At 42.3% G+C, this 21,146-nt stretch overlaps 1 protein-coding gene and 1 long non-coding RNA gene across 3 annotated transcripts in view; one reads left to right on the forward strand and one right to left on the reverse strand.

The window, feature by feature from the left end:
* ZHX3 (zinc fingers and homeoboxes 3) overlaps nucleotides 1–9,200 on the reverse strand; it is a 121,520-nt gene extending 112,320 nt beyond the window's left edge. The window contains exon 1 of one of the 2 annotated variants that reach the window (XM_086932275.1): nucleotides 8,805–9,200. The gene's annotated coding sequence lies outside the window, so the exon portion shown is untranslated. The remainder of the gene's footprint in view (nucleotides 1–8,804) is intronic. The other variant, XM_086932274.1, reaches the window with a different exon arrangement.
* Nucleotides 9,034–21,146, forward strand: part of LOC147705830 (uncharacterized) — a 157,828-nt gene continuing 145,715 nt past the window's right edge. The window contains exon 1 of the long non-coding RNA XR_015297609.1: nucleotides 9,034–9,155. This is a non-coding gene — a long non-coding RNA (uncharacterized LOC147705830). The remainder of the gene's footprint in view (nucleotides 9,156–21,146) is intronic.

The following is a 21,146-nucleotide window of genomic DNA, read 5'->3' on the forward strand; positions in this document are numbered from 1 at the left end:
CTGGTTCTGCACGCTGTCCTCTCTGCTTGTCACTCACTTGATCCGGCAGTCCATGGTCATCACATCGCGCCTCAGACCCGGCAGATAGAGAAGCCCGTTCAGCCGGCGCCAAAAGCCTCTCAGTTAAGCCGGCGCCCCGCCATGCCCGTCCGAATGCCCGGTGTGCCCAGCTGGCGGGCGGGGTTACGGGAGAAGCGACCGCTGTGACGCTCCCGCTCCAGCTGCTGCCCTGGCTCGCACCCCGTCTCTCTCCCTCCTCCACCTTCCTCAAACCCGGAAGTGCCGCTGCCTGAGCAGCGCGTGACGTCACTCCCGGGCTGCTACACCTGGGCCTGGCCCAGCACAGCAGCACAGACAGACGGACGTGGGAGTCACTCGGGAGAGCGATGCGCCCGGGGGCTAGCTGTCTGTTAAGAGTGTCAGACTTGTGACCGTTAGAGAAAGTGAGCGTCTGTCTGTCAGTGCATCCGGCAGGAGCATGGCGCTCATTGTGATTAAGTATGTGCCCAGACAGACTTAGTGAAAATGTGTGTCTGCGAGTGTCTTTGTTGGTGTGTCAGAAGTGGGACTGTTACAGTGCAGAGATGCCGAGCTTCCCAATTCCATGCCTGTGTAGCTCACTAGGGCCACGGTTCTTTTATGTGAATGTTGGTATTTACAGCTCGCTTTATCCGAGTATACTTGCTGAATTGTAAGTACCATCCCGCGAATAAGAAATAGGCTGTATCTGTAAGTGAGTGTGTTTACTTTTCAGTGTATCTCCGAGAAAGTGCTCGGAACGCAGATAAGCTCCAGACGGCAACAAGTCAGGTCCCGGGCCGGCAGCCAATCACAGCGCGGCCCGGGGAATGACGTCACGGGGGTGTCCCGGCCAGCAGATTCGGGGGCGTGTTTTTCGCGCTCTCCCCTTCCCATTGGCTGGAAGGTAAAATTCCAGCCAATGGGAAGAGGAGAGGGCGGGACTTAAAAAAAGACACAGAAACGCCCCTGAATCGCGTTTTCACGGGGAAAGCGTGTTTGACAGTCATCTCTTCCAATGGCTAGCCTCCATTTATGGAGCTAGCCAATGGAAGACAAGGCGGGACCAAAGCCCCATATGTAGAGACATAAGATTTCGCCCTGGGCGGAGCACCTGCTTCGCAGGTGCTACGGCCAGGTCGAAACCTAAAAACAAAGCCATCTATGGATTGCTATTGTAGGTTAGTAACGTGTTACCAGGGCCAGCTTCAGCACTTGTGGTGCCCGGTGCAACAATGTTTCTTAGCACCCCCAAAGACCTCCATTTCCACAAATTCTCTTACTACCAACCTCCAACAGTGCCTTTCTAATTTCCATAACCACTCTCTCTCACATGCATGTCTTTTGTTTTATAGCCATTGTAAGGTGTCAGAAACCTTTACAACATACACACACTGTACAGAGACAATGACTCATACGTATCTATAAATAAGTCTCTAGGAAATTTGACATAAGACAAAGAGGAGTACAAGGTGCATGCTTCACATGTCATCCATACTAGTAAGTAGTATGTTTTATATGGTGCTTGGTCTGGAGATGTACTAACACCTAACATTGTGGTTAGGGGTTGGTTTTACTAATAAGGATTGATTTACCCAAATAAACACATTTTAGCAACATTGTGATTACTAAAAATAGAGGAAAAAATCATAAGTCTCTAACCTACACCCAGGGCCACTGGAGTTATATGATTCTGAGCCGCTGAATTTTTCGCATTATTATAATTTTCTCTGTTTGCCACATACTTCTTTATCTAATGCATTATCTGCCACTGTTGCAAGCTCAAACAGTTCAAACGTTTCTAAAGACGCAGCAGCACATGTTGACATGCAGTGGAAGGCCCTTTGCAAAGGTAAAGTAGTCACCACTCTGTTGTTTATTGCTATATTTGGGTGTTAAAATGTTACTTTTGCGCTGCAAACAATGCCCAGTGTTAACAAGTGCACAAATGACAAAATAACTATCACAAAATGTGCTGCATTATGCCACATATTTTGCCTGCTACATCACTTACTCAGCCCTCCTATGCCACATAATTCCTGTGGCCCTGCCAATACCTTGCAGTTTGCATGCAGGTCTTTGATGGCAGTTAATAACTAACTGTAATATTATAGGATTGAAATGTATAAATTGCAAGTAACAAAAGCATCTCTCTGACAAAAGCAGTAACCTGCTTAATTAACTTCAATAAATGTACTTAAGTGATCTGCATGGTAAACGTGATTTGCACCAAATATACTAGCCCTGTGCTCTACTTATGAAGCAAAACTTCCACTAGACAAAATACTCTCTTTCTCCAGCAGGCCCATTGTTCACCAGTTGTATGGGCTTTTTTATGTTGCCTCAAGATTGCTGAAGGCAAGGAACTCTGCAGCAGGGTCTTTTACATCCAAATATATTTGAAAACTCGGCGTCCCCCGAGATCACCGCCCAACACGGTGGCACCAATCGCACTACCTTAAAGCTGCCCCTGCATATTGCCTAAGCGCTACATTCATATTTAACCGGACACCTCCTGCTGTTAACTTTGCTGTCCCAACAAGCAAAATGCTCCTTCTGCCTCTGGTTAATGATCCATTAAATGGTGCAAGAGGACTCCCTGTTACCAAAGGCAGTATTTCTCTCCCTGGTCTTTTCCTTTTCACGCAAAGTAGAACTGTAGCACTGGCTCCTTTCAACTGAATTAATTGGACTAAAGCACCGGAAAACAATCAACAGTAAAAGGAAAGCCCGGAACTTGAACATATACTGCAATACCTTACTGATGACCGATTCTGTAAATGGAAAAAACACAATAAAATATTCTATAGTACCTTAGTGCTACTGAGAAGTGCGGTTTTTCTCCCATTATAATTGCACTGGTGATGAGAAGTGCAGGTGCTTTTCCTTTCAGCTTAAAAAGTGTAGGTATACAGTACTTGTGAAATCCTGCACAATTAAAAAAACTGTCATGACTCGACAGGCACTAATTGACAAAATTGCCTGGGATTTGTCATGAAGCTTGAAATCCGGGGGCTAATCACTCATCGCCTAACCCCATATATACCGCCCAGGTAGTTTTATATGCCACCCCTAATTTGCGCCCCGACCTACAGAATTTAAAAATCCAATCGCCTACGCTTTGCATTCTGCGCCCTCCATCTTCCATGCGAACGTAAGGAACCGGAAAACGGTTTCGAAACGGGCAGATCAAATGTCCAAGTGAATAGTCAACACATCAGGGACATAAAAAGAACGTACAGCTGTCCCAAACAGCCGCGGCAAATAAACCGGAAGTACCCGACAAGCTGCACCGGAAGAAAATAGCAGCCATCTGTGAACCGGTAAACTTGACTCAGTGCTGAGTTCTGCACTTAGCCTTATGGTCGTCACCCATTGGTTACCGAAACAGCGGGGCGGGCTAGATGGCACTGAGTGAGAAGGTTTAGAAGTTTAGAGTAGAGGGTTCATGTACCATCCTTCGAATCTCAGACGCTTTTAAGAGCCAAGTGCTGAGCAGTGATGGGCTGCCTTTCTCCACCCCGCCCCAAACGGCTGATCAGAGTACTCGGTAGCGGTCTTTACCTAGTGTGACCGTAGGTTCATCACAACTTCTGGGAATGGGAGAGCGTCTCTTTAATGAAAACATTGTTCATACTATTCTTGTTTGGGATAGCAACTCTAATGCTATCTCGCCTTCAAAAAGAAACCCTGTATGTTTTAATTTTCGTTCCATGTTTTAGCAAAGGCAAATATATGTTTTTTATGGATCCCTTGCATCTCTCCATGTTATATGTTCATACATGCCAACATTTTAGGAGAGCAAAGTGGGAGATTAAACAAGTCAGGTCCCGGGCCGTGCTGTGATTGGCTGACGTCACGGGGGTGTCCCGGGCCGGCAGCCAATCACAGCGCGGCCCGGGGAATGACATCACGGGGTGTCCCGGGCCGGCAGCCAATCACAGCGCGGCCCGGGACAAAGGGGCGGGGCTTAAAAAAAGCCCGAGAACCGCCCCCGAATCGCGTTTTCCCGAGAAAGCGTGATTGACAGCCTCTGTCTCCCAATGGCTAGCGTCCATTTATGGAGCTAGCCAATTGGAAACAGAGGCGGTCCGAACATCCCTACTGAAGACAAAAGTTTTCGAACTGGGAGGGGCACTGCGTGCCCCTCGCCAGGTCGAAACCTAAAAACGATTAGTCTTCAAGGTCATCCCCTCAGGCAAGGGGCTGACACAGTTATTCACACAGCTCTGATGATGCACCTCAGGCACGGGCTCCCAGCTGTTACTATTATTCACACAGCTCTGATGATGCACCTCAGGCACGGGGCTGACGCAGTTATTATTCACACAGCTCTGATGATGCACCTCAGGCAAGGGCTGACGCAGTTATTCACATAGCTCTGATGATGCACCTCAGGCAGGGGCTCACAGCTGTTATTATTATTCACAAAGCTCTGATGATGCACCTCAGGCACCGGGCTGACGCAGTTATTATTCACACAGCTCTGATGATGCACCTCAGGCAGAGGCTCACAGCTATTATTATTCACACAGCTCTGATGATGCACCTCAGGCAAGGGGCTGACGCAGATGTTATTCACACAGCTCTGATGATGCACCTCAGGCACGGGCTGACGCAGTTATTATTCACACAGCTGTGATGATGCACCTCAGGCAGGGGCTCACAGCTGTTATTATTCACACAGCTCTGATTATGCACCTCAGGCACGGGCTCACAGCTGTTATTATTCACACAGCTCTGATGCGCTCTCTAATACTCTTTACTAATAACTCTCTCATCCTCACTAACAACTTCTCACTCTACTACTTACTCTGTGTGTGGGTGCTAATGCAATTGGTCTCGCATATGCAAGCGATGAAGCTATTGGCAATATAAATGACAATGCCATTTATTTATTATTTTAAAAAAATTAAAATCATGAGCAATGCCAATAGCTCTACCTTTAATGCTGCCGAGACCATTGCATTGTAAATGCTTGTTTATATTGTATATGTACGATATTTATGCACAAACTTGTATAGCATTCTTGTTTCGCATATGCACAATAATGTTGAAACAAATTATTTGGTGCGATGGATTCAGTATTATGATGGACTACACGCTATTTTGAATGCATTGGTTTTAGGTTTCCACAATACTTAATAAACATAGTGTGTGCGGTCTGAGACACACTACAATGGTTTATAATTATTTTTCCAGCCCTGAGGAAGTTGTGGATTACCTGCCCAGACGACGACACACGTGTTGGCTGGACAACTAAAAAGAAGAATATAAAGACCAAGAAATATTGTTTTGGAACTGTGTGCCATGATATGATTGCAATAGGCTGATATACTGTCTTTAGTGTGTACTCAAACTGCACGTTGACGTACTTTCATTATACACTGAAAAGTAAACACACAAATATGAAGAAAAATCCAGTTTGATTAAAATGTATCACAGCGACTGTGTTGACTGAAAGCCAAGTCAAGATATTCGTTTACAAAAAGGGCAATCAAAGATCCTATTGAGGAAACTGATCCGTAACACAAAGTAAGATAGACTGATTGGGGGAGGTATGGAGACTTCTTGATAAGCTAGGACTATGAAACAATGGCTTTGTAAATGCGTGGTGGTATCTGCGATGGCAGTGGCTAACTGAGATTTAAAGAATTTGGACTGTGAGCTCAATTGGTGGGAGGGTCAACATGTTATAGCTTTTGTTGAAAACAATAAAGAGATGTTCAAAATAATAATAACAGCCAACTCATAAAAGTCTCTGCAAAAAGAGGTAACAAACATAGCTCTGAATATGGTACAGTAGTTTGGTTAGCAGCCAGCGCGGGTTATATTAACCATAATGATCCCAATGCCAGATCATGTATCACCAATGCATACCCTATGTGATACCAGACTTGAAAAACAAGAAAACCATGGGGATTAAAGAGCTTCCTGTTCAAACTTAATTTCTTTAAAAAAAGTCTTAAAATAAAAGTCAATGAGCCACCCCACCTCATCGATGATAAGTAGGCTGAAGGACATCCAAAACACTGCTGTAAACAGTTTCAGCAACAATAAGAAAGAAGGTTATGAGGTAGTTAGAGGGCCAAAAGACAAAGGCAAAATCCAGGAATGGAAATTTGGTATCCCAGTACATTAGAGGCTGCTTTACAGAGTTGGGTCACCCAAACTTTTTTTAAATCCTGACAACATTGTAAAAAAGTATGTGGAGTTTGTCAAGAAAGCCTTTAGCTGTATTAGGAAGTTAGAAAGAGACGAGTTGGAACTGCGAAAACCCCGCGCCCGAAAAAATGTTGGCGCTAAAAACCAATCTATTGACAGAGCCTTACCTCCTGGGTTCTCTTCGTCAGCATATGAGAGGTTTTTATTGTCCAGGTTTCGTTTGTTTTTTTTTCATTTATAACTTGCTGCTCCAAAAGGATGTAGCAGAGGACAGGTGTTGGGACCCTGCGGCTACGACGGTGTGTCTCCACAGGATCTGCAACACTTTATGTTACTCTGTAAATTTTACGAGGTACCACGGAGACATTTTTTATTTCCCCTTTTAAAGAGGTTGAATTTTAGCCAAGTCCGCCCAGCACTTTTATACCTGCAATTGTTGAAGCCAGACTGTATTTCTTTTATTGTGGGCTACCTAAAATCTACAGTAGGAACAAGGGCCTGCATGGAATTTTAGTTATTGTAATGGGAGTGGGCAACTCTTGTTTGAATACTTGGCAAACATGACTTTTTCTTATATACATCCATCTGCTCCATATTTTTTTTTACATGAACTGCAATTTTAATGTATCTAGTTTTAACACCATAGCTGCTATGGAACGTCCAGCTCCAGTGCTGGACGTTCCACTGCGCAGAAGCAGTTTGAACGTTCAACGGCCGACGGCAGCACTACGGAGGTAGTGGTGCCGTCGGCCGTTGAACGTGCGCAGCACTTAAAGGGTTAAATGAGATGTGGTTGTCTTGTAACTTTTATGTTTTTCTTTTCGTAAAACTGAATATAGTTGTTTTGATTGATTGATAGGTTGGTATCCCAGTGACAATGCATCATCTAGTCACCATAACCGCAAACCACTTCAAGTCTCATTCCTGTAGTCTCAAACTCCGGACGCACTCTTAGTCTGCCTCTTTGACTTTAATGGATCCTCAAACTTTTTAATTATGTTACAAACATTAATTTTGGATCCAGACGTAAACCTCCCTCCTGTTTTGACTTGAGATAGCTGAACCTCGATTCAGGAGTACCCATCTTTACGCAGAAAGGTTCAGTTTTTAGGTCGAGACTGGGCAGCGTATTCGCTGTTCTGCAAGGCATGCTTTATTCGAGTAGGGATTTGAAGATTCGCCATCTATCCGCCTATATTTTCCATTGGCTTGTGTCATAATCCTTTGTAAATGCTGGCTCCTGATTCATTAATAGGTTTGTCAGTCCCTACTTAGAACCGCCTTGTCTTCATTTGTAACCTTCCATGAGGACTGGCCCTTTTACTTCTATTGTTACACAGCATGTCGTATTTTGTCTGTAAGCACCAATGTCTTTAATCAGTTTCTCCTGGTCAGAGGCGCAACTAGAGCCGAATTTCGGGGGGGGGGGGCTAAGAAAAAATTTCGGGGGGGGGGGCTGAACCTTCAATCAGTAGGCAGAGTGGAGCTGCAGGGGCTCTTAGAAGGGGGTGAAACAAATGCAAGGCCTAATTAACATTCAAATGGTCTTCTAAAGACCTGTGAACCGTTCGGGTGCGGCTCTGTGTGTGCCGGGGATTTGTCTCCTCCTGGGCTGCCACACACAACGGGGGGGGGGGGGGGCTGAAGCCCGGTGAGTCCAATGGGTGTTGCGCACCTGCTCCTGGTGCAGGTACAGCATGCTTTCCAACAACATTCAGCGCTGCATGCGTGCTTTCACTTTAAAAGCAGCCCGGGACAATGGCGGCTGCTTCTTTTAAATGAAATACGTCTCCCAATACAAGAGTTTGAGCTAATAGCATTGTATTTGTGTGTTAATTATCAAAACAGAAATAAAAGACATTTTCATTTACAACTCTAGCAAATGCGAGACGTATTGCATTGCAAATGCTGGTTATACATGCCCCAAAGAGCAATACAATTGCCAAATGTTCCTGTAGAACCAAAGACAAAGCACTCTGTACCCCCATGCAGACCTCACTACTCACACATTTATTTTTATTTATTTATTAAAGTTTTGTACAGCGCTAGCTGGACCCGAAGGTATCAGAGCGCTTCACAACACGTACAAATAGGCATCAGAAAGACAGTGAGGAAGGAGAACAGGGTAGGGAGCACATGGGTGAAGAGAAAGTCTTTACCATAGAAACAGGAGCGCAAAACAGGGCAGAGTCAAAAGCAAGTCATCCGGCTCTGGGAACGCAGAGAAAATGGGTATACACAGTCAAACGTGGAGATCATAATACTATCCAGAGCGCTCAAGGAAGAGGGCTTTGAGTAACATCTCAGCAGCATGTGTCAAGAGTCAGTGGAGAGATGCTAAACTCGTGCTGCACAGGCCTGATGATAATTGCTCGCCCACTCTCGCCCAAAGTATATCAAGCAGGGGCGGGTCAGAAAACTCGGGCACACATCCCCTGCAGTTACCGATCACCGTCGTGGGCCTGCTAGAAGGCGGTTTCGTTGCGAAGGCTCAGACACGCTGAGGCGCAGCACAGCCTGACTTAGTAGGACTGCACCAAGCAGGCCCACAAAGAGCAAGCGCCCCCTCCCCCTTACTGTCAGAAGCACAAGACATACCTCGCCTCTAGCACTTTATTTACCTGCTGCAAGTCCCGCCTTCTGTCCACTGACGGGCTCCCTGACTTTTCATCACTGGGTGACTGCAGTGCCTCTCACTGAGGGCCACGGGCTGGACAAACAGCAGAACCCCCATCCGATGCTAACCGGCCCCGTTGTTGCCAGCGTACTTCCGCCGACAAGCACCATCCGGGCCGTACTCTGCGTCACGAGAGCGTCGCTTCTAATCTCCTGTGGCGCTTTACTTGTAGCACTCTCTCCGGTGCATTGCTACTGCCACATGCGTGTCGGAGAGTTAGAGAGTTTCCCTTAAGAATGCAGGAACGACCCCAGCCGCTCGCTGCACTCCACAGTCCACCCCCTGCCTGAGCTCGGTAGGTGTGACGTGCTGCCCCCTTCACGAAGAAGGCGAGTGTGACGTGCTGCGCAGCCGCGAGGACGACCAGTGTGACGTGCCGCTCTCTCTCTCTTTGCACCTACAGTGTACAGGACTGCTACCCCATGTAGTTATTTGTGTAGAATTATACTGATATTGGCCATTTACATAGGACGACGAAAAACAAAATTAACTACCGTTGGCCCGTAATAGCTTGCTACTGTTTCCCACTGCAGTGGTAGGGTGACCAGACTTTGACCACGTTCCAAATAACATAAATGCAGGACAACAATTTTGCAATGACCATTGGACTCAGGATATCTAAATTGGCAGTGCCTACTGACGCAGAAATAAACGTTCAACGAAGCTCAAGTAGAAAATAAACGCAACTCAAGCACACAAAGTTGTTAAATAGATTTTTGATAATCTATGCTCATTGGGGACCTGAACACATGAAAACGTGTCCCACTCTGTCCAGTCGATCCTCTGAAAAGCAGTATATGTGCTAAATATATTTTGTCAGGGCAGCACTAGGTCTGTCCAGATAAATCCAGGATACATTGGCAGCCTACCCACTGGTCATCATTTTAGGTATAAGAAGATAACTTTTGCATTAACTCTAAAGGAATTCTATGACCGCACCAGACTCTTCAGATTATGCATTCCCTTTTTTTGCATGTTTATTACAGCAGACATGAAAAACAATAAAACTGATTTTGTGTATAGTATGCACCAGAAAAAACGAAAAAAAACTACAATTCCTGTGAAACTTCGCAAAGTGGCAAAAGCCATCTCCATCCTTGTCACTATTAAGACCGCCTCTTTCTTGCTACTGAGAAGCCATATTAAGCATCTCATTTCTTTAATAATAAAAAAGAACTTTATTGTTATTGTATGCTAAATCATTCTTATTTCAGGATATTGCCCATACCATCCGGTGCAGGGCAGATTGTTATTGGCGATGCCAGTTTGCATTTCAATGTGTCCTGCTTGTGTGCTCACCAGCACGTTTTGTGCACCTTTTTCCTTTAGAGTTCTGCACCAGCGCAATTTTTTTTTAGCTCACAGGACACAGAGTGCCTTCTCTTTTCCTGGTAGATTTTAGATCTGTTCCCCTTGTTATCCACAAATGGTCTGTCCACTGTGGAAACACATGCCTCTTTCCTGTACGAAGATAATCCGGGGCTCCAGTTCTGATACAGAGCCTTCTCACCCTAATGTCTCCCTGCTACCTACCAACTCAGTCTTCATACGGCCCCTAGAGACTCCTTCAGGTGGTCTCTGTTGTTATTGTCCCCTCCCCACTGATGGGGTCTAATTCCTCCCTACAAATTTACTTTGGAACTCTGGGTCAATGGATCTTTTGTTACCTTCTGAGAGTTTGAAACAGGAGAAGGAGGGGTTTTATGTATTGCTTCCAGCCCTGAGGAAGTCGTAAGGGTTATACCCGCATAAGACAAAACGCGTTGGCACAAGGGAGTGGAAGAAAAAGAACAAGAATAAAAGGATTAAAGACAAAAGACAAAAATATATATTTCATGTGTCTTTACATGTTTAATTGAATGTACTCTTATTGAATATGTTTTAGCCTGTGCAACAGAAAACTGTGAATAAGAAGGAGTGAGTTGGAGCTTCTCAGCGTCTGGATTGACCTCCTCTTACCAGTTTGTTGTTTAGGTAGTTGGGGGCAGGCGAGTGAAGGGTTTTGTGTGTGATGCAGGCAAGCTAATAGATACACCTCCCTTCCGTGGGAAGCCAATTGAGGCAGTTGAGGGCTGGAGTGATGTGTTTAAATCTTTTAACTCCAGATACGAGTCGAGCGGACATGTTCAGCACTTCCCTAAGAGGGGCTAGGTGAGCTTTTGGAGTCCCAGTAACGATGGCGTTCCCGTAGTCGATTTTAGAGAGAACTAGGCATTGGACTACTGTCTTGAGGTCATCGTGGGGTAGAAAAGGTTTCAATTTCTTTAGGTGTTTTAAAGAAAAGAGCACTTTTTGCAGAGTTTTTGATGTGGGCCTCCATTGATAAGTTCTTGTCAAGGGTGATGCCTAGAGACTTAACTGAGTCGGATAGGGTAAGGGGGTAGTTTAGGGCAACCAGCTTCTTGAGCCACTCTTGGATTGGACAATCGTTACTTTTTGGAGAGAATAGGATTAGTTCCGTTTTGTCTAGGTTGAGATTTAAGTGGTTAACGTTGAACCAAGTTTGGATCTCGGTTAGGGTGGTATTGAGGAGTAGGATGTCGCTGGGAGACTTGATCCTGAAACAGATTTGGGTGTCGTCCGCGTGAAGGTGGTGATTCACTCCAGCTTTTTTCAAGATGATTGTGAGGGGCTCCCTGAAGAGATTGAAGATGGACAGAGAGAGGATCGAGCCTTGTGGTACCCTAAGTGTGACTTTTGTTGGCTTTGAGAGACAGGAGTTGATTTTAATTTGTTGTGCTACAGCGGGACTCCAAAAATAAATTCTAAAATCGACATTGTCATTTCTCTGAATCCTCAGAACACACATTTATTCAACAGTGGGGCCCATTACACTGCACACTTTCTCTGTTCACTTAACTCAACTTCAGAGATTTGGCAAAAGAACCAGGAGTCCTACCATAACATTGGCGGGGGGGTCTAGATTTAATTAACTATTTTATTATTTACATCTATAGTTTAAAACGATTTACCATGGTTTTATTGAACACCTTTTTATTCAGACACACCACCATTGTGGCAATGGATCTGCTAGAACGAAAATCAGGCGTAGGAAAATACAAGACCATCTTATATTTCTCCATTTATCTAATTGTTATTTAAAGCAAACTTTTAGTATGACTGACATTTAGGCATTTATTAATTCTTTATTCAGTAAAAATCTTTAACTTTATTTCAAAATGATCATTTATTTAAGAGCTCAGAAATAGACATTTATTTAAAAGTTCATTTGGGAAGTTTAGCAAAGAACAGATAGTTCCACATTCACTTTCTCCTAACATCCCTAAATAACACCCTCATCTCATCTTAACAGTTCTGCAGAGAAAACAAACAAGCAGTAAAGAGATCTTACATCCAGGAATCGATCTTCAGTCCGGCAGCATCTCCAGAGGAAATCGAAAGGAGCGATGCCTCTAGGCAAAATCAGGGATTTTTATACACTAATTTCCTAACTTTATCTAAAAAGTATCTAACATCACCAATTCGGGTTCTGATTGGACAGTTTGGGGTGGGTGAGCATCTCCTCACCATTACAACATCATATTCACGGTGAATCAGCAAAATTATAATACTGCTTTGTTTAGGACAGTTTTCGGCCTGGTCACTTCCTTAACTCGCATCGTCGCACTGCTTTCCCACGTTTTGACCACTCGACTGTCCATATTTTGGCAACCATCCTGGCTTCCAGGGCAAGGCAGCCTTGAACCTCCCATCCGAGCACAGGCAGCTCACTCGCGCTTGCAGGCTTTGGATGCACATGTGCAGTCTAACATTCGCTCGCAGTTCATCAGAACGGCCATTTTCTTAGTAGGCCTCAGAGGCCACTTTTGGAACTATTGTAGAAACAAACACAAATTTATGTTAAATATAGAACTAAAGCCCTTCTGTGTACCTCCCACCATACTAATGTTTCCCCATTAGTTATTACCTAGCAGGTAAGCCACATAAATGCGTTTTATACTCACATATCTGACGACTTTCTGGCACAAAACATATATAATAAGCACATTTAAACTGCGTACATTTATATTTAAGCTATGCATTAGTTCACATCACAATTACGGTATACACCTGTTACAACGCAACTTTTACAACTACCTACCATTACAACGCAACTTTTACAACGCATACCATTACAACGCATTGCGCTGGGGGGCGCTCTAGGATAGGGAATAAGTTTAATTTACTATCCAACACCTTCCCTAGTGTCCACGGGGACTGGAGTTGGAATAGTAAATTATACTTACCACTATCCAGCACCTCTAAGCGCTATGCGTTGTAATGGTATGCGTTGTAATGGTCGCGTTGTAATGGTAGGTAGTTGTAATGGTATGCGTTATAACGTCATACATCCCACAATTACAGCACATATTAGTTGATTTTATTGCTTCATGCAGGCAACATTAGTATTCCCACGTATGTTCATGTATGCAGCTTTATACTACAGTTGAATATTTCACCACATCACACTATTAGTAAATTGTTAACGTTATGGAACATTGATTTTGCGAGGGGTATACAAAATTTAGTTTTTGCCACCTCGCTCCATCAATTCCCTCATCTGGTGATCCTATCACCAAACATCTTTCAAAATTTTGGAATTTTAGAACATGTTTCGAATTCTTCATATTAGTATAATTTATACTCTTGTAACTTTCTCCTTTGATTCTTTAAAAATCTTTTCTCTAATTTCTTCCATTTCTATTTCATTCTTTTCTCTTTCCCTTGCTTTTCTTTCTTGAATTGTCTTCTTTATTGCCTTTCTGAAATCTCTCCTACCTTTGCATATACAGCATAATCTTATCAGAAAAATCACTATCACTAAAATTGTTATTGGAATTAGTATTTTACCTATAATTGAACTACCTATTTCCTGGAACCAATGCTTAACTGCTGTAAAACTTCTACCTAATTTTTCAAGAACACCTTCAACCTCCAGTGGTTCAATCTCTTTATGTAAATCTGTAATGTTTGTAATATACTTCTCAATATTCTGACTTTTATCTGGAATATAAGTACAAGAATGTTGCACTTTCAATATTCCACAGACTCCTCCCTCTTTTGATAAAATTATATCAAGGGCAAGTCGATTTTGCATTACCATAGCTCTCATAGCAATCATTTCAGTATCAACCATCAGGAAACCTCCCTCTGTGTCTGTTGACAATCGGTCAACTATTGTGGAAAATTTTCGGATTCTATTTGCATTAAACGAAATTCCCACTGTTAGTATTAGTGCTCCAAAAACATCACCTATTATTTCTAACACACTCTCTTCTTTTACGACTTAAAACTTTACCTATCTCATGCTTTCTATTAGTACCTCTATCTACATGGAAAATTTTAGGAAAGACCAAACCCACATAGCAGGTCCCATACCAATGGTCAGGTAACCTATAGTAAGCTTTATTCCCACAGATAAAATAAACACCCGGAAAAACAGGATCATTTCCTCCTTTAAATCCCCAACCCCCTAAAATTCTATAGGTGTCTTTACATTGACTTGCACCCACAAAATAATTATCATACATAGTATTGTCTCTTCTAATACAACATTTCCCTAACATTGGGGTATCTATGTTTATAGCTACATTCACATTTTTATCATCAAGATTTTCATCATTAAATGTCCAGTATTTAGATTTCAAATGTTTTATTTTCTCACTTCGTTTATAAACAATCCTTCTTTCCTCAACCATATTCAAGAATGTTTTTTCTTCAATTCTTAATTTACATGTCAAATTATTATTAAAAGCATACTCATGTGTCAGTTCATCTAATTCTAAAAAATATTCTCCCATCTCTTTTACAGGTTTCTTTTTGTTCAATGCACTGTCAACTTTTAATTTCGCAAACATTTCATCTACATTGGAATAGTAATATTCCAATTTCCCAGTCTGATAGAACAAACTTGCAATTTCACTACAGGTCACACCATATGTAAGAGGAAGGTGGTGATAGGTCACCCCTTCTGACACTGACGTTGGTAATTTTACACAAACATAGCAATCATCAACATTCATGGTTTTAACATACTCAAGCAATAATTTTGAAAAGGTATTTTTCGTATAATCACTAATAGACCTATCCTGATGCACCTCTGGTTTATACACATTGGTCTCATGAACTTCTACTTTCTCACTTGGCTTATTTGAACCTACATTTGACTTCAGTTTTATTAAACTGTCCTGGAAAGGAATAACAATAGCTAAAATTACCCACAATATTATCAATAATCCCATACATATCGAACAGCATCTGCGCCATTTTCAAAAAATAGAACACTTTTTTTTATGGTTGCTGACGGCCATTTTTCTCTAACACAATTTCTTCGACCTTGTGTCACTTATAGATTACTCAATACACAGATTACTAACAAGATTTCTTCGACCTTATGTCAAATCTATTCTAAACTATATTATAATTAATTTTTGTAACAGATTTTTCTTTGACTTTGTGTCCACTCCGACCTCTTCTATATTTACAATATCCGTCTCACAAGACTTCAGGATTTTATTTAATATCATATATTTCTTGAGCACCTAACAATTTTTCTTTAAGTTAACTTCTTTACTCACTTTTCCCATCAATTTTGGGAAGTACAGGTTCTCTTGGCTGCTAATGACTTCAACAATAGGCGGTAGGACTATATACGTCCACTCAGGTGATTTATATTTCTGGTGTGGTCGTCTTACTCTTTTTGGCCTTTGAACAACTTCTATTTTCTTTACCAATGTCTCCTTCTGGCCAGTGATCTCATTCACTTGCTCTTCCGGCTCATTTGTTCTATTCACCAGTTTGAATCTCAATCCACCAGTTTCTTTAGGTCAATTATCTCCTTTACAGATTTTCTTAGTTTGTGGCTCTATTGTGTTATGCTCCACTCTCCAAGCTCTTTTCCTTGGGCTTTTTCTTAAGGCAGTTTCATCTGTACTGTCATCAGTTTCACTTTCAGTTTCTTCAACTGTGTCATTGATTATGATTTTCACAATGTCTTTGTCTTCCTCAGGTTCAGCTTTCTTTTCTGTCACTCTGTTAGGAACACCTTCATAACTGGTACCTGGATTCTCATCCTTTTCGTGAGTTACTTCCTCATCCCCAGTCTCAGGATTTCCGTTCCTGCTTTCAGAGTTTTCAGATCTCTCTTCAGTTTTCTCCTCTTCAATGACCTTATCTTCACCTTCGTCTTTAATGGTGTCTGTCTTTACCAATTCTCGATCTTCATATTGATCTTCAGAATCTGGTATCTCCACAACCTCCCTTTCACCTTCACCTTCAGACGCAGAACTGGCTTCTGATACTTCCAGATGTCGACGTTCCTGTCGATCTTCAGTATCTGGAGTTCTTTCTGGTTCAGCTTCAGAGTCAGAGTCAGTTGTACTTTCACCGTCGTACGGGTATTCAGGTGCAGGCACACAAAAGGTGTGGCATGCATCCACCTCTTCAATCCAGCACACTTGACTGCAGTAGTACTAACCAAGATCACCTGACGTGGTTTCTGCCACCGAGGTACTGAACAGTTTGTCCTGTGATGTACCTTCACTCGAACCCAGTCTACAGGGACTAGATCATGAGCTGGATTTTTCTCTTTGGAATTTGACTCAGTTCCCACCTGGTGGAGCACAGAAGTTACCACATCAGACAGGTTTTTGCAGTAATCCAGTATGATGTCATCATTAATTGTCAATATCTTATTAAAAGGTACATAGTCTTGCCTCATCACCCTGCCCATCAAAATCTCATGTGGACTTAGCCCAGTTTTCCTGTCAGGAATGCTTCTCAGTGTCATTAGGACAAGCGGCAAAGCGGCTGGCCACTTAAGTCATGTTGCCAAACACATTTTTGCAATTCTGTTCTTAATGGTTCCATTCACCTGCTCCACTACCCCTGAAGCCTCAGGTCTGTAAGCACAATGCATCTTCTGGCGCATATCCAAAGCTTCACAGATCATTTGCATTAACTCATTTTGAAAATGTGGTACGCGATCTGATTCAATCGATACTGGGAATCCAAAATGCGGTATTATCTCTCGTAAAAGCAGTTTGGCAACAGTTATCCCATCATTCCTCCTAGTGGGGAATGCTTCCACCCATCGGGAGAATAAACAGATTATCACAAGAATATACCTAAGCCTATTGCATGGAGGCAACTCCACAAAATCCATCTGAACCCTTGTAAATGGACCACCCTCCCGTCCTATGGTTCCCAAACTTACAATGGTTCTTCTGTTTGGATTGAATTGCTGACATACCAAACACCTTTGGCACAAACTTTCAGTAATCATCCTGAACTTGGGGTTATACCAAGTTTGTCTAAAAAGACGAATCATGACGTCTTCCAATGTGGGCTTCACCATGGTACATTCGAGCCATGTCTGAGATCATGCTATCAGGCATTACTGGTCTTTCATCTTTGTAAACCCAAATTTCATCTTCTCTCTGTCTGCATCCTGCTTTTAACCAAATATCTTTTTTCTCTGCTTGTGCCTCTTCCTGTATCTGTTTCACTTCCTGCCATGTCTCCACTACAGTGGTTAGCATTAAAGGACTCAGAACATGTTCTTTTAGCTTTTCTCGATTGATTGAAATTAGATTTTTTGCACAGTGCTTTGCAATTGCATCCACATAATTATTTCCTCTAGAAATGTAATCCTCACTCTGTTTGTGCGCTGAACATTTCACTACAGCTATTCTTTCAGGAAGCTGAATCACATCTATCAGTGTTTTTACAAATTCAGCATTCCGAATAGGTGTTCCTGCAGAAGTCAAATAACCTCTTTGAGACCAGAGTTGTCCATAATCATGAACAACTCCGTAGCCATAGTGACTGTCACTATGGTTACTTTCACCTCCTTACCTAGTTCACATGCTCGTACCAAAGCAATCAACTCCGCTACTTGAGCAGAATGAATTCCTTTCAAACAAGATGCTTTCAACACTTCTGCCACCGTACAAATGGCATAAGCAGCGCTTAAGATGCCACTCTCTGTTCTCAGACATGATCCATCCACAAACATCAGAAAATCTGATTCAGGTAATAGTTCGTCCCTAATGTCTGGTCTGGGTTTTGTGCAATACTCAAGAACATCCAAACATTTGTGATCAAGTTCACCTTTCACTTCTGCTTCAACAGTGTCAGGTAATAAAGTAGAAGGATTAACATTCACATATCTAGCAATTGTCACATTTTCAGCTCCCACAATTACCTTTTCATATCGGGTCATTCTGCTGTTGGTCATGTACTGTGTCTTGGCTCTAGTGAGGAGAATCTCCACAGAATGAGGTACATACACCCTCACAGGAAATCCCATCACTATTCCTTCACTTTGCTCCAGACTTACACTGGTAGCCGCTACTGCTTTCAGACATCCTGGCAAAGCCTTTGCAACAGGGTCCAAAACAGCTGAGAAATGCGCAATTGGTTTCCTCATTTTCCATGTCTCTGAATTAATACTGACAATGCACATCCTTCTCGCTCACTGCAGTACAGTTCAAACTCTTTTTCATAATCAGGCATCCCTAACGCTGGTGCTTCACACAGTTTTGTTTTCAGCTGTTCAAATGCTTCCATTTCAGTTTTGGTCAAAACTATTGGGTCTCTGATATCTGCTTTAGTCAGTCTCTGTAATGGTTTTGCAATCAATGAAAATCCACTAATCCAGTGTCTACAATAACCTACCATTCCCAGGAACATTCTCACTTGTCTTTGAGTTTTAGGTGGCTGCATTCCTTGTATCATCCTGATTCTTTCTGTTGTGACTTGTCTGATTCCTTAAGCAATTTTGTGACCTAAGTACTGTACTTCTTTCTGACAAAACTGCAATTTTGATGGAGACACTTTATGTCCATCCTCTGCCAAATGATTCAATAATGCTACTGTATCAGTTACACATGCATCTTTTGCTTTTGTTGCAACCAAAAGATCATCAATGTATTGTACTAATACAGACTCTCCAGGCATGCTCAAGCTTTCCAATGATTTCTTTAGCAGCTGATTAAAAATCGATGGACTCTCAGTGTACCCTTGTGAAATCATACACCATGCTAGAATACGATTCTGGAATCGAAACGCAAACATTGACTGGCTTTCTGAATGCAATGGAACAGTAAAGAACGCATTGCACAGGTCAATCACCGTATACCACTCTGCATCATGGGGAATTTGGTACAAAATCACTGCTGGGTTTGGAACAACAGACAACATGGGACAACAATTTTATTAACCTTTCTAAGGTCCTGTACAATTCTAAATGTTCCGTTAGGCTTTTTCATCTCATGATTGGTGAATTACAAGGGCTGCTTTTTATCTCTCTCAAAATTCCCTGCTCAAGCATTTTGTCAATCACTGGAGTGATTCCTTCAATTATTTCTGCAGTCATCTTATACTGAGGAATATTTGGGTAACTTGCACCTTCCTTTACTGTGACTCTTACAGGATCAACACCTTTCATCAATCCTATATCCTTTCCAGTGAAATCCCATACTTCTTCTTTCACTACTTCTTTCAGTTCAACAGGAATCTTTTCTCGATCAAAAACAGGAAATAACTTGCTCTGCTCTGTCTCCTTCATGAGCATTGTCATTTTATACAAGCTATCTTCGTCTGGGGTTTGCAATTCTATGCCATCCGGTGAACAATATATGGCACAGTTTATTTTGCACAAAATATCCCTTCCTAACAAATTAACAGGACTACTATCGCATACCACAAATCGATGCATCTCATTGTAATTTCCAATTTCTGTATCAACTGGCTCTGTCAAAGGAGTTAGTATCTGTCTATTAGCTACACCTATAACTTGGATGCTCTCTCCCGAGAGAGGAAGATTTTGAATTTCCACTGATCTAACAGTAGAACGGGTAGCACCAGTGTCCACTAGGAAGGTTATTTCCACATCATTCACCTTTCCGTTCACAAATGGACCAGACTGATCTACCTCAAGAGTGGCTCCAAGCACACACTCCTCTCCCTCTTTCAGGCACCGTCATAAACTTTCATCCGACTCACTGCCACCTTCTTCTTGTAACCAATACTGAGGACACGCATTCACTCTTTGCAGTCTTTTTACCCGTTCACCTCCGCTGAATCCTGTCTCTGCACTGTATCTCTGCTGGTTTACACTGTTTGGCAGTGGCGGTTGTGGCACCTGACTTTGCTGATTTGCTATCTGCTGTTGTTGCTGTTGTTGATTTACCTCAAACTGCACCTGCAAATTTAACGAATTATTTTTCATGTTAACTCTTGGCGGACATTTACACTCTTTCTTCCAATGCCCTAACTTGCCGCAATTAAAACAAGGGAATTTCTTCTTCAGTTCATCTATATTTCCTACTAACTTAGGTTTACCCTTAAAATGTCCTTGATTCCCTGCATTCTTATTTTCCATTTGCGCCACTTGTTGTTCCGCTACTTTTACTTGTGCCCACATAGCTTTTTCTTTCAGCTTTTTCTGTTTTGCATTAATTTCTTCACTGCAATATTTCGCTTTTCTCAAAACATCATCTACAGTAGCTGACTGCCAACCTATTGTGTTGTGGCGTATCATATCTCCTATCTCTGGTCTCAACCCATACACAAATCTATAAATAAAATGACTCATATCCTTCTCATTTAGTTCCTCATAACCACTATACTGTTTAAAGACTAACAACAATCTTTCATAAAATGAATGTACAGATTCTTGTGTGGTCCTGTCTATTTTTACCAAATCAGTTTCTTTTGGAGGTATCTTATTTTTCAACCATACTATTACTTGTTCATATTTCCGCATTACATCTGGTGATGGAGCTCCTGTGACTTTGTCTCTAGCAAATTCTTCTCTTGGCCAATCTATAGCTATTTTACATTCTGTCCATAAATCTGCAGGCACCACTATGTCAAACAATCCATCCAGATCAATCCATGAAACTTTTGACACTTTTACAAATCTGTCTACCTGTCAATACCATTCTACTGGTTTCTCTCTTAACCCAGGGAAATCATTCGTGAATGACAATATATCATGTCTACTCCAAGGAACATGTACATATCCTGCTCCAGGTATCTCTCTCATGGGGAACTCAGTTACCACTGTCTCTTTTTCCCTGATTGGAAAAGCTAATGTGATTTTGTCACTATTTTCTTCTCTTCTCTTTGCCCATTTAATTCTCCACTTGCTCACATCTCCCCATTTTCGCAGCAGCACAATCAGTTCTTTTATTTGTGCTAGCCTCCCAGCAGTATTCATGTTTTCAATGTCTTTTTCTGCAAAATCCACTCTATATGATTTCTGCAATGATTGCAATGA

Source organism: Lissotriton vulgaris, chromosome 7 (assembly GCF_964263255.1).
Source record: "Lissotriton vulgaris chromosome 7, aLisVul1.2, whole genome shotgun sequence".
Classification (NCBI taxonomy): domain Eukaryota; kingdom Metazoa; phylum Chordata; class Amphibia; order Caudata; family Salamandridae; genus Lissotriton; species Lissotriton vulgaris.